This window comes from Ranitomeya variabilis, chromosome 3 (genome assembly GCF_051348905.1).
Source record: "Ranitomeya variabilis isolate aRanVar5 chromosome 3, aRanVar5.hap1, whole genome shotgun sequence".
NCBI classification, from domain to species: Eukaryota; Metazoa; Chordata; class Amphibia; order Anura; family Dendrobatidae; genus Ranitomeya; species Ranitomeya variabilis.
The window spans coordinates 731685233-731696627 of record NC_135234.1 but is presented as its reverse complement, the minus strand read 5'-3'; positions in this window follow the sequence as shown (position 1 = coordinate 731696627).

The following is an 11395-nucleotide window of genomic DNA, read 5'->3' as shown; positions in this document are numbered from 1 at the left end:
ATCCATTTTTCCAGACCCCCCCCACTACTGTGTTTTAGGCAGCCCCCAAATCTAAGAACCATCATTGTCAAGAGCTCCCTGTCCTCTCCAACAGCTGCAGGTACCTTTCCTTGCAACCAGAAAAAATGTAAAACCTGCCCATTTATAATGACCACGGACAAGATAAAGATCCCCAATTCACATCAGGACTACAAGATGCCAGGTACCTTCAGCTGTGTCACTTCTAATGTGGTGTACCTAATTATATGTACTAAATGTCCAACTGGGGGTCTGTATGTGGGGGAGACAGGGCAGAAACTGAGAACAAGGATGAACTCTCACCGCCATACAATAAGAGAAAAAAGAATGGATCTACCTGTGGCAATACATTTCTGTCTCCCAAATCATAACATTATGGACATGAAATTACTTGTGTTAAAAGGTAACTTCAAATCGCAGAAAGACAGAAGAGTCTGGGAATATAAACTGACGACGACCTTTGACACTCTAAATGCAGGAATGAATGTGTCACACGGATTTATGTCTTTCTACATTAACTAAGGAACTTGCCCCTCAGACTATGAGGGGTCATCACAACAGAGACCCCAATCAGGACAATAAAACATTCCTTATCTAAGAACTGGCCCAACATTTATGGACATAACTGTTTATCACTCATGGTAATTCTGCTTCATGCCACCTGTCTTATCCATGGTTTTTTTTTTTGTTTTGTTTTTTTTGTTCTGTGCTGTGTTGTGCATAAATATGTGATTCTTCAGAATTTGTATTAGTCTATGCCTGATGAAGAGACCTGAGTAGTCTCGAAAGCTTGCAATTTGTTACCATCTTTTCAGTTAGCCATTAAAAGGTATCAACCACTGAGGACTCTCAATTCTAAACATTTTTCTATCTACTGGCTAACACGGTACCAAGATATATATCTTTCCTGTACCGTACCGTACTGCACAGTCACGCATCTGCCCGTCTGCCGCCTCCTGTCTGCTATACGTTTATCTACATCTGGATTGTAGTTTTATCCTTAGCTTCAATTTTTACAGCTTTACTTCGTCTCAATCAGTGGATTTTGGCCCCAAATTTATGTCTACAGGAGTAAAGCTTCATGTTCCAGCAAAGTCCCTGCTCGTATACATTGGCTGCAGGCATCACAGCCCACGGCAAGGCTGCAGCCCGTGCCGGTCTTACGCTATGTGCACACGTTGCGGAATTCCTGCAGATCCGCAGCGTTTTTTACCTTGCAGAAACGCTGCAGATCCGCAAGTGATTTACAGTACAATGTAAATCAATGAAAAAAATGCTGCTCTCATGGTGTGGAAAATTCCGTGCGGAAACGCTGCGGATTAAAGAAGTAGCATGTCACTTTTGTGCGGCTGTACCCATTCCATTTTAGAAATCCAGAGGGGTAAAAACGCAAGAAAACCGCACAAAATCCGCATAAAAACGCATCAAATCCACACCTACGTTTTCTGCCAAGAGATGCAGAATCCACAGAAAAAATTCCAGAGGCAAATCCGCAATGTGTGCACATAGCCTTACGCAAATTGGCTCTGGGCAAAAGTTTAAAATGGGCCCCAAATGCCTCCCCATAGTATAATGTGCCTCATAGTCCTCCATATAGTATAATGTGCACTACGGTCCTCCACATAGTATAATGTGCACCACGGTGCTCCGCATAGTATAATGTACCCCACGGTCCTCCGCATAGTATAATGTACCCCACGGTCCTCCGCATAGTATAATGTACCCCACGGTCCTCCGCATAGTATAATGTACCCCACGGTCCTCCGCATAGTATAATGTACCCCACGGTCCTCCATATAGTATAATGTGCACCACGGTCCTCCATATAGTATAATGTGAACCACGGTCCTCCACATAGTATAATGTGCACCACAGTGCTCCACATAGTATAATGTACCCCACGGTCCTTCACATAGTATAATGTACCCCACGGTCCTCCACATAGTATAATGTACCCCACGGTCCTCCACATAGTATAATGTACCCCACGGTCCTCCATATAGTATAATGTACCCCACGGTCCTCCACATAGTATAATGTGCACCACGGTGCTCCACATAGTATAATGTACCCCACGGTCCTCCACATAGTATAATGTACCCCACGGTCCTCCACATAGTATAATGTACCCCACGGTCCTCCATATAGTATAATGTACCCCACGGTCCTCCACATAGTATAATGTGCACTACAGTCCTCCACATAGTATAATGTGCACCACGGTGCTCCACATAGTATAATGTACCCCACGGTCCTCCACATAGTATAATGTACCCCACGGTCCTCCATATAGTATAATGTACCCCACGGTCCTCCACATAGTATAATGTGCACCACGGTGCTCCACATAGTATAATGTACCCCACGGTCCTCCACATAGTATAAGTTACCCCACGGTCCTCCACATAGTATAATGTACCCCACGGTCCTCCATATAGTATAATGTACCCCACGGTCCTCCACATAGTATAATGTGCACTACAGTCCTCCACATAGTATAATGTGCACCACGGTGCTCCACATAGTATAATGTACCCCACGGTCCTCCACATAGTATAATGTACCCCACGGTCCTCCACATAGTATAATGTACCCCACGGTCCTCCATATAGTATAATGTACCCCACGGTCCTCCACATAGTATAATGTGCACCACGGTCCTCCACATAGTATAATGTACCCCACGGTCCTCCACATAGTATAATGTACCCCACGGTCCTCCATATAGTATAATGTACCCCACGGTCCTCCACATAGTATAATGTGCACTACAGTCCTCCACATAGTATAATGTGCACCACGGTGCTCCACATAGTATAATGTACCCCACGGTCCTCCACATAGTATAATGTACCCCACGGTCCTCCACATAGTATAATGTACCCCACGGTCCTCCATATAGTATAATGTACCCCACGGTCCTCCACATAGTATAATGTGCACCACGGTCCTCCACATAATATAATGTGCACTACAGTCCTCCACATAGTATAATGTGCACCACAGTCCTCCATATAGTATAATGTACCCCACGGTCCTCCATATAGTATAATGTACCCCACGGTCCTCCACATAGTATAATGTGCACCACAGTCCCCCATATAGTATAATGTGCACCACAGTCCCCCATATAGTATAATGTGCACCACAGTCCTTAATATTGTATGTGCACCACAGTCCTCCATATAGTATAATGTGCCTCATAGTCCTCCATATAGTATAATGTGCACCACAGTCCCCCATATAGTATAATGTGCACCACAGTCCTTCATATAGTATGTGCACCACAGTCCTTCATATAGTATGCGCACCACAGACCTCCATATAATATACTGTGCACCACAGTCCTCCATATAGTATAATTTACCCCACAGTCCTCCGCATAGTATAATGTATCCCACGGTCCTCCATATAGTATAATGTGCACCATGGTCCTCCATATAGTATAATGTGAACCACGGTCCTCCACATAGTATAATGTGCACCACGGTGCTCCACATAGTATAATGTACCCCACGGTCCTCCACATAGTATAATGTACCCCACGGTCCTCCACGTAGTATAATGTACCCCATGGTCCTCCACATAGTATAATGTACCCCACGGTCCTCCATATAGTATAATGTACCCCACGGTCCTCCACATAGTATAATGTGCACTACAGTCCTCCACATAGTATAATGTGCACCACAGTCCTCCATATAGTATAATGTGCACCACAGTCCTCCATATAGTATAATGTACCCCACGGTCCTCCACATAGTATAATGTGCACCACAGTCCCCCATATAGTATAATGTGCACCACAGTCCCCCATATAGTATAATGTGCACCACAGTCCTTAATATAGTATGTGCACCACAGTCCTCCATATAGTATAATGTGCCTCATAGTCCTCCATATAGTATAATGTGCACCACAGTCCCCCATATAGTATAATGTGCACCACAGTCCTTCATATAGTATGTGCACCACAGTCCTTCATATAGTATGCGCACCACAGACCTCCATATAATATACTGTGCACCACAGTCCTCCATATAGTATAATGTGCCTCATAGTCCTCCATATAGTAGAATACACTCCCTATAGGCCGGGGCCACAATAGTGTGAGGGGCAACGCCAGGGCCGTAGTCGTGGATGAGTATATCTGGTTACACGTGCTCTGGCCTCCTGACACATATAAACAATGTCCCTTTCCTTGCATAACTTTTGCTGCACCATCAGGGTCCCATCGAGGCTGCTGAGGTCCGGCTGCTGATGTTGAAGAGCACAAAGAGACAGAGTCCATTTCAAACTTTACTTGATTCCAACCGCCTCACATCCACATTAGTTACAGCATCAACACAGAGTACGACGTCATTCACATCCTTTTCTTTCCGTGTCTTCACTTATTCCTCCCAGGATTTCCCCAGGGACATATCGACCTGTTCAGTACAGCAGTGTCCTCCCCGTTCAGCATGACTACTCTTAGGATTCCCTCGTCTGCCCCACACCAGACAGAAGGGCAGCGGCCCCGCACCAGACAGAAGGGCGTCTGCCCATGTAGAAAGCTGCCACATATTTGGAGCGACCTGCTTCTTTATCCTTCTGAAATTCCTAGGCTGTAACTCTCTGACCCACTGGCACTGGACGGCTGGGCCCTTTTCTTCGAACGTTGCGGAGCTGCTACACTGTCCTGGGCTTTTAAGCCCTTCGGGACTCCTGGGGCTCCCTGGTCCTCCAGAGCTGTACCAGCTCCCTGTCTTCACTCAACTCTAACCAGGAAATACTCCTGTCCTACCCACATCTAGCTCCTCCCATGGTTAACTATATACACTTTTGTGCCCCACCTAGTGTCCCAACTGAGGTACTGCACTTTCCCTATAATAAAGTAGTATACAAAATGGAATAGTAAATACGGTAACGTAGCCGCAAACAGGATCATAACAGCAAAAATAATCATATATAGCATCCACATTTTACAATGAGAACCGGGTCTGTTCTTAAAGGGGTAGGGGCGAGTACCAGTCCTTAGAGCCCCTTACACTAGCGTAGAATACAGACGAGTGCTATGCGAGAAAACATCGTATAGCACTCGGACCAGTGTTAATCCAACTTAGGCTACTTTCACACTAGCGTCGTGCACTGCACGTCGCTATGCGTCGTTTTGTAGAAAAAACGCATCCTGCAAAAGTGCTTGCAGGATGCGTTTTTTCTCCATTGACTTGCATTAGCGACGCAGTGAGACGCATTGCCACACGTCGCAACCGTCATGCCCACACAGCCTCCTCATGTCCAGAATATGAGGCCCACACAGCCTCCCCATGTCCAGAATATGAGGCCCACACAGCCTCCCCATGTCCAGAATATGAGGCCCGCACAGCCTCCCCATGTCCACAGTAAGACCGCCATAGCTTCCCCATGTCCACAGTAAGACCTCAATAGCCTTCCCATGTCCACAGTAAGATCCCCATAACTTCCCAATGTCCACAGTAAGACCCCTATAGCCTCCCCATGTGCAGCCAAACATCCCATATACGTACATAAATGACTAAAAAAAACAAAAAAACACATACCTCAGTCTCATTCCCCAGCACTCTACTTCTACTCCTATCTCGGTGTCTCCAGTGCGCTGACTCTCCGCAGTACACAGCTGATGCGATGAAATGACGTCATCACATCAGCTGTTTCACACGCTGATTGGTGGAGGAAGTGGCCCAAGGCCCCTCTTATTAATTAATTATTAATATACCATAATTATTAATATACCGTATTTTTCGGACTATAAGACGCACCGGACCATAAGACGAACCTTCTATACTTAATATCCCCTATCCTGGTATGCATGGCCCCCTCATCCCTATCCTGGTAGGAATGGTCCCTCTCATCTCTATCCTGGCAGGAATGATCATCCTCATCCCTATCCTAGTATGCATGGCCCCATCCCTATCCTGATATGCAGGGCCCACATCTCGTCCTGGTATGCATGTCCTCATATCTATCCTGGTATGCAGGACACCCATCTCCTCCTAGTATACATGGCCCATCCCTATTCTGGTATGATTGGCCCCATCCCAGTCCTGGTATGCATGGCCCCATCCTTATAATTAGCCCCACCCCCATCCTGGTATGCATAGCCCCATCAGAAAACATTAAAAAAAAATACACTTACCTTCCCAGCGCTCCCTCGCAGCGTCCTGCTCCATTGCCAGCAGCTGCTTTATGCATCATGTCCTGGACGGCATGTGACTTAAATATGAGTGTCTGAGCAAAGGGTCTGAATGCTTATGACCATGTGATATTTCAGTTTTTCTTTTTTATTAAATTTGCAAAAGAATTTCTATTTTCTAATGTTCATTTCACCTCCCAAAACGTGTAATAAAATATTTGTAAATATCACCCAGTCAGACCAATGAAAACGACATCTTGTCACCCAAAACAGAAGCCCTCCCTTGACGGAAAAATATAAAACTTATAGGACAACACTAAAACAAATTATTATTTTTTTCATTTTATTTACTGTGCAAAAGTGATAAAGCATAAATAAAACTATTAATACTTGATATCGACCCCTTGACAAAGCTAGGTGCGAAACGCGCGTCGAGTGTGGTTCTTTCATTGTCTGGTGAGTCCTCCCTATGGCATAGTGTACATGTACTTTGATGACGTGACTCCCATGGATAACAAACTCCATGATACTTTTTTGTATTGGTCTTGATCCATTCTTTATAAGTACTATCTTATGACAATTGGTACCTGCCTGTAATATTGGGGTTATTTTCATTACATATTAATATTCACTGTTTTATATATATGACCTTCTTATTAGCCATACATACTTATTACTTGGTACTTACCATTGTACTACTATATATGTATGTATGGGTCTCGGTGCTTTGTGTCACGTGTAGGCATGTATCACGTTGTTTACTTATTACTATGCTATCCAGCTGTCAGTAACCTGTGTCTTACTGTTTGCAGGTACTTTTTAATTATACAGTATCTAATAAAAGTCATTTTTTACCAAATATACTGATGCCTTGCACTCGGTCTTTATAGTATTTTTTTTATTGTATTTACTCTATTGGGGCGAGTTGCACTTCGATTTATCATGATTCCACCACTCATGGTGTCCTTGTGATGCTGTGAGTTACAACTCAGCCACCCTATAGGATTAAGGGCATGTTGGGTTATCATTATTGTGAGTTACAGCCCAGTCATCCAAACTGAGGCAAGGCATGGTGGGCTGTCAGTATTGTGAGTTACAGCTCAGCTGTCCAATCTGGCCGGCCTGTGGAGTTTCCTCCAGGTGTCACCCGTTCAGGGTGATTACCTGGCTATTTAGCTGGATGGCAATAATCAGGACATTGCCAGTTGTAGCCTTGCTCTGTGATGTGTTTCCTCTATGTTCTGATTTTACGATCTTTGTTGCCAGACCTTAGATTTTCCTTTTGACCAATCATTTGTATTACCCCTTTTGCCTTTGAGGAACCCTTAGTTACCTGACCCCAGACTTTTCCTCTGAATATCCATTTGTCTTATCCCTTTGTCTTTTGACTTCTCTGCCTCATAGCTTGTTCCTGAGAAGTGATTCAGGGTCACACCATCCGTCCTAATTTAGCCTCTAATACTTCTGGTAACTCCTTTGCTGATTTAAAGTTCTTAAAATTCCTTGTCCTCAACACCTTCCTAATTGCCCTGTAATCTATTTATATTTGCTTGGTACTCCCCCTTTTGTAACAAGATTAAAAAAAACCTCCCAAGTTTGTCCCCTCCATATTCCACTTCTGTGACTTACCCCAAACTTCAAATTTACCAGCAAAGTCCCAATTATACTTCCTCTTCTTACTCTCCCAGCACACCATCTTGTTGTTTACCACACATTATCTTTGCCTCTTTACTCCAAGTCCTGAACTTCCTTCCTCTCAATCTCAATCACAGGTCCAAATCACAAGTCAAAAGCTTAGAACTTTTCTAGTATTCATCTACTTCCTGATATAATTTTTCTACCACTCTGTACCCCCATATACAGTGGGGCAAAAAAGTATTTAGTCAGTCAGCAATAGTGCAAGTTCCACCACTTAAAAAGATGAGAGGCGTCTGTAATTTACATTATAGGTAGACCTCAACTATGGGAGACAAACTGAGAAAAAAAAATCCAGAAAATCACATTGTCTGTTTTTTTAACATTTTATTTGCATATTATGGTGGAAAATAAGTATTTGGTCAGAAACACACAATCAAGATTTCTGGCTCTCACAGACCTGTAACTTCTTCTTTAAGAGTCTCCTCTTTCCTCCACTCATTACCTGTAGTAATGGCACCTGTTTAAACTTGTTATCAGTATATAAAGACACCTGTGCACACCCTCAAACAGTCTGACTCCAAACTCCACTATGGTGAAGACCAAAGAGCTGTCAAAGGACACCAGAAACAAAATTGTAGCCCTGCACCAGGCTGGGAAGACTGAATCTGCAATAGCCAACCAGCTTGGAGTGAAGAAATCAACAGTGGGAGCAATAATTAGAAAATGGAAGACATTCAAGACCACTGATAATCTCCCTCGATCTGGGACTCCACGCAAAATCCCACCCCGTGGGGTCAGAATGATCACAAGAACGGTGAGCAAAAATCCCAGAACCACGCGGGGGGACCTAGTGAATGAACTGCAGAGAGCTGGGACCAATGTAAGAAGGCCTACCATAAGTAACACACTACGCCACCATGGACTCAGATCCTGCAGTGCCAGACGTGTCCCACTGCTTAAGCCAGTACATGTCCGGGCCCGTCTGAAGTTTGCTAGAGAGCATTTGGATGATCCAGAGGAGTTTTGGGAGAATGTCCTATGGTCTGATGAAACCAAACTGGAACTGTTTGGTAGAAACACAACTTGTCGTGTTTGGAGGAAAAAGAATACTGAGTTGCATCCATTAAACACCATACCTACTGTAAAGCATGGTGGTGGAAACATCATGCTTTGGGGCTGTTTCTCTGCAAAGGGGCCAGGACGACTGATCCGGGTACATGAAAGAATGAATGGGGCCATGTATCGTGAGATTTTGAGTGCAAACCTCCTTCCATCAGCAAGGGCATTGAAGATGAAACGTGGCTGGGTCTTTCAACATGACAATGATCCAAAGCACACCGCCAGGGCAACGAAGGAGTGGCTTCGTAAGAAGCATTTCAAGGTCCTGGAGTTGCCTTGCCAGTCTCCAGATCTCAACCCTATAGAAAACCTTTGGAGGGAGTTGAAAGTCCGTGTTGCCAAGCGAAAAGCCAAAAACATCACTGCTCTAGAGGAGATCTGCATGGAGGAATGGGCCAACATACCAACAACAGTGTGTGGCAACCTTGTGAAGACTTACAGAAAACGTTTGACCTCTGTCATTGCCAACAAAGGATATATTACAAAGTATTGAGATGAAATTTTGTTTCTGACCAAATACTTATTTTCCACCATAATATGCAAATAAAATGTTAAAAAAACAGACAATGTGATTTTCTGGATTTTTTTTTCTCAGTTTGTCTCCCATAGTTGAGGTATACCTATGATGTAAATTACAGACGCCTCTCATCTTTTTAAGTGGTGAAACTTGCACTATTGCTGACTGACTAAATACTTTTTTGCCCCACTGTAACATCTGGGCATGTATCGCCAAATCCATGTAGTTCAGCAGCTTTTCTCAATGATCTAGCTTTAATACAACCCGTATGCTAGTGAAAAATAAAACCCCTCTTATCCAAGGGTGGGCAATTAGAGACCATGGCTCTTGTGGAGGGCCGTATTAATAGGCTGAAATTAATTCTATCAATATTAATATTATTTTATATTAATATTAAATATATTACTTAATATTGAGCAGAATTAAGTATGTGACATCCCTCTATATACAGTATGTGCTAGCACACAGCCCCCTATATACTGTATGAGCCCACACAGCCCGCTATTTACTGTATGAGCCCCCACATAGCATAATATACAGCGTAAGCCCCACATAGCCTCCTCTATACATCATGAGCCCCACATAGCCTCCTATATAAAGCATGAGCCCCACACAGCCCGCTATATACCGTACAAGCCCACTCACAGCCCCCTATTTACTGTATGAGCCCCCACATAGCATAATATACAGCGTAAGCTCCACATAGCCTCCTCTATATAGCATGAGCCCCACATAGCCTCCTATATACAGCATGAGCCCTGTTGTGAACTCCGTTTTCAGGCTCCCTCTTGTGGTCACAGATGGTATTGTGGGACTTTGGTTTTTTGGCTCCCCCTGGTGGTTTGGTTTATTATCCTGCGGGTCTGCTGGATCAGCTGCCTCGTTATTCACCAGGGAGGTTCCTATTTAGCTCTGCTTCACTTCCACTTGTTGCCGGCTGTCAATGTATTCAGTGCTATTCTGATTACTCCTGATTATCTCGTTTTCTGCCTCTTCAGGATAAGCTAAGTTCTGTTTGAATATTTTTTGCTCATCTGCCTGCAATATGATTTCTGTGTATGATGAGTCTAGTCCAGCTTGCTAACATGTGATTTCTTTTTGCTGGTAAGCTCTGGGGTACGGAGTTGCTTCCCCCGCACCGTTAGTTGGTGCTTGGGCTCGAGCAATCTCTGCGTGGATATTTTGAATAGGGTTTTTTATTGACCGCACAGTTTCCTTCCTATTTTCTGCTATCTAGTATTAGCGGGCCTCATTTGCTAAATCTGATTTCATCTCTGCGTTTGTGCTTTCCCCTTAACTCACCGTTAATATTTGTGGGGGGCTATTCTATATCTTTGGGGTCTTCCACTGAGGCAAGTGAGGACTTACTTTCCCTCCAGGAATAGTCAGTTTCTCAGGCCGTGACGAGACGTCTAGGATTTTTAGGTAACGTTCCACGGCTGCCTATAGTTGTTTGCGGATAGGATCAGGTTGCGGTCAATCTAGTTACCACTTCCCCAGAGCTAGTAGTCTGTTCAGTTACTTAGCTAGTCCGACCTGCGATCCTTGCCACTAGGATCATAACTGTACAGCTGGCCTATAAAGTGTTAATTGCATGGCAGAAGCAGGAGAAAAGAAGCTTGGAGATTTTTTTTTTTTTGCTGCCGTGTGTCTAGATGCTGTGTGTCTGGCTTCTCTCCTCCTCTTAATCTTGGTGTGGCTCTGAGTTCAGCTGCTGATATGGATATCCAGAGTTTAGCCTCCAGTGTAGATCATCTTGCTGCAAGGGTGCAAAGTATTCAGGATTTTGTTGTGCACAGTCCTATGTCAGAGCCTAGAATACCTATTCCGGAGTTGTTTTCTGGAGATAGATCTAGGTTCCTGAATTTTAAGAACAATTGCAAGTTGTTTCTTTCTTTGAAACCTCGTTCCTCTGGGGATTCTGTTCAGCAAGTTAAGATTATTATTTCTTT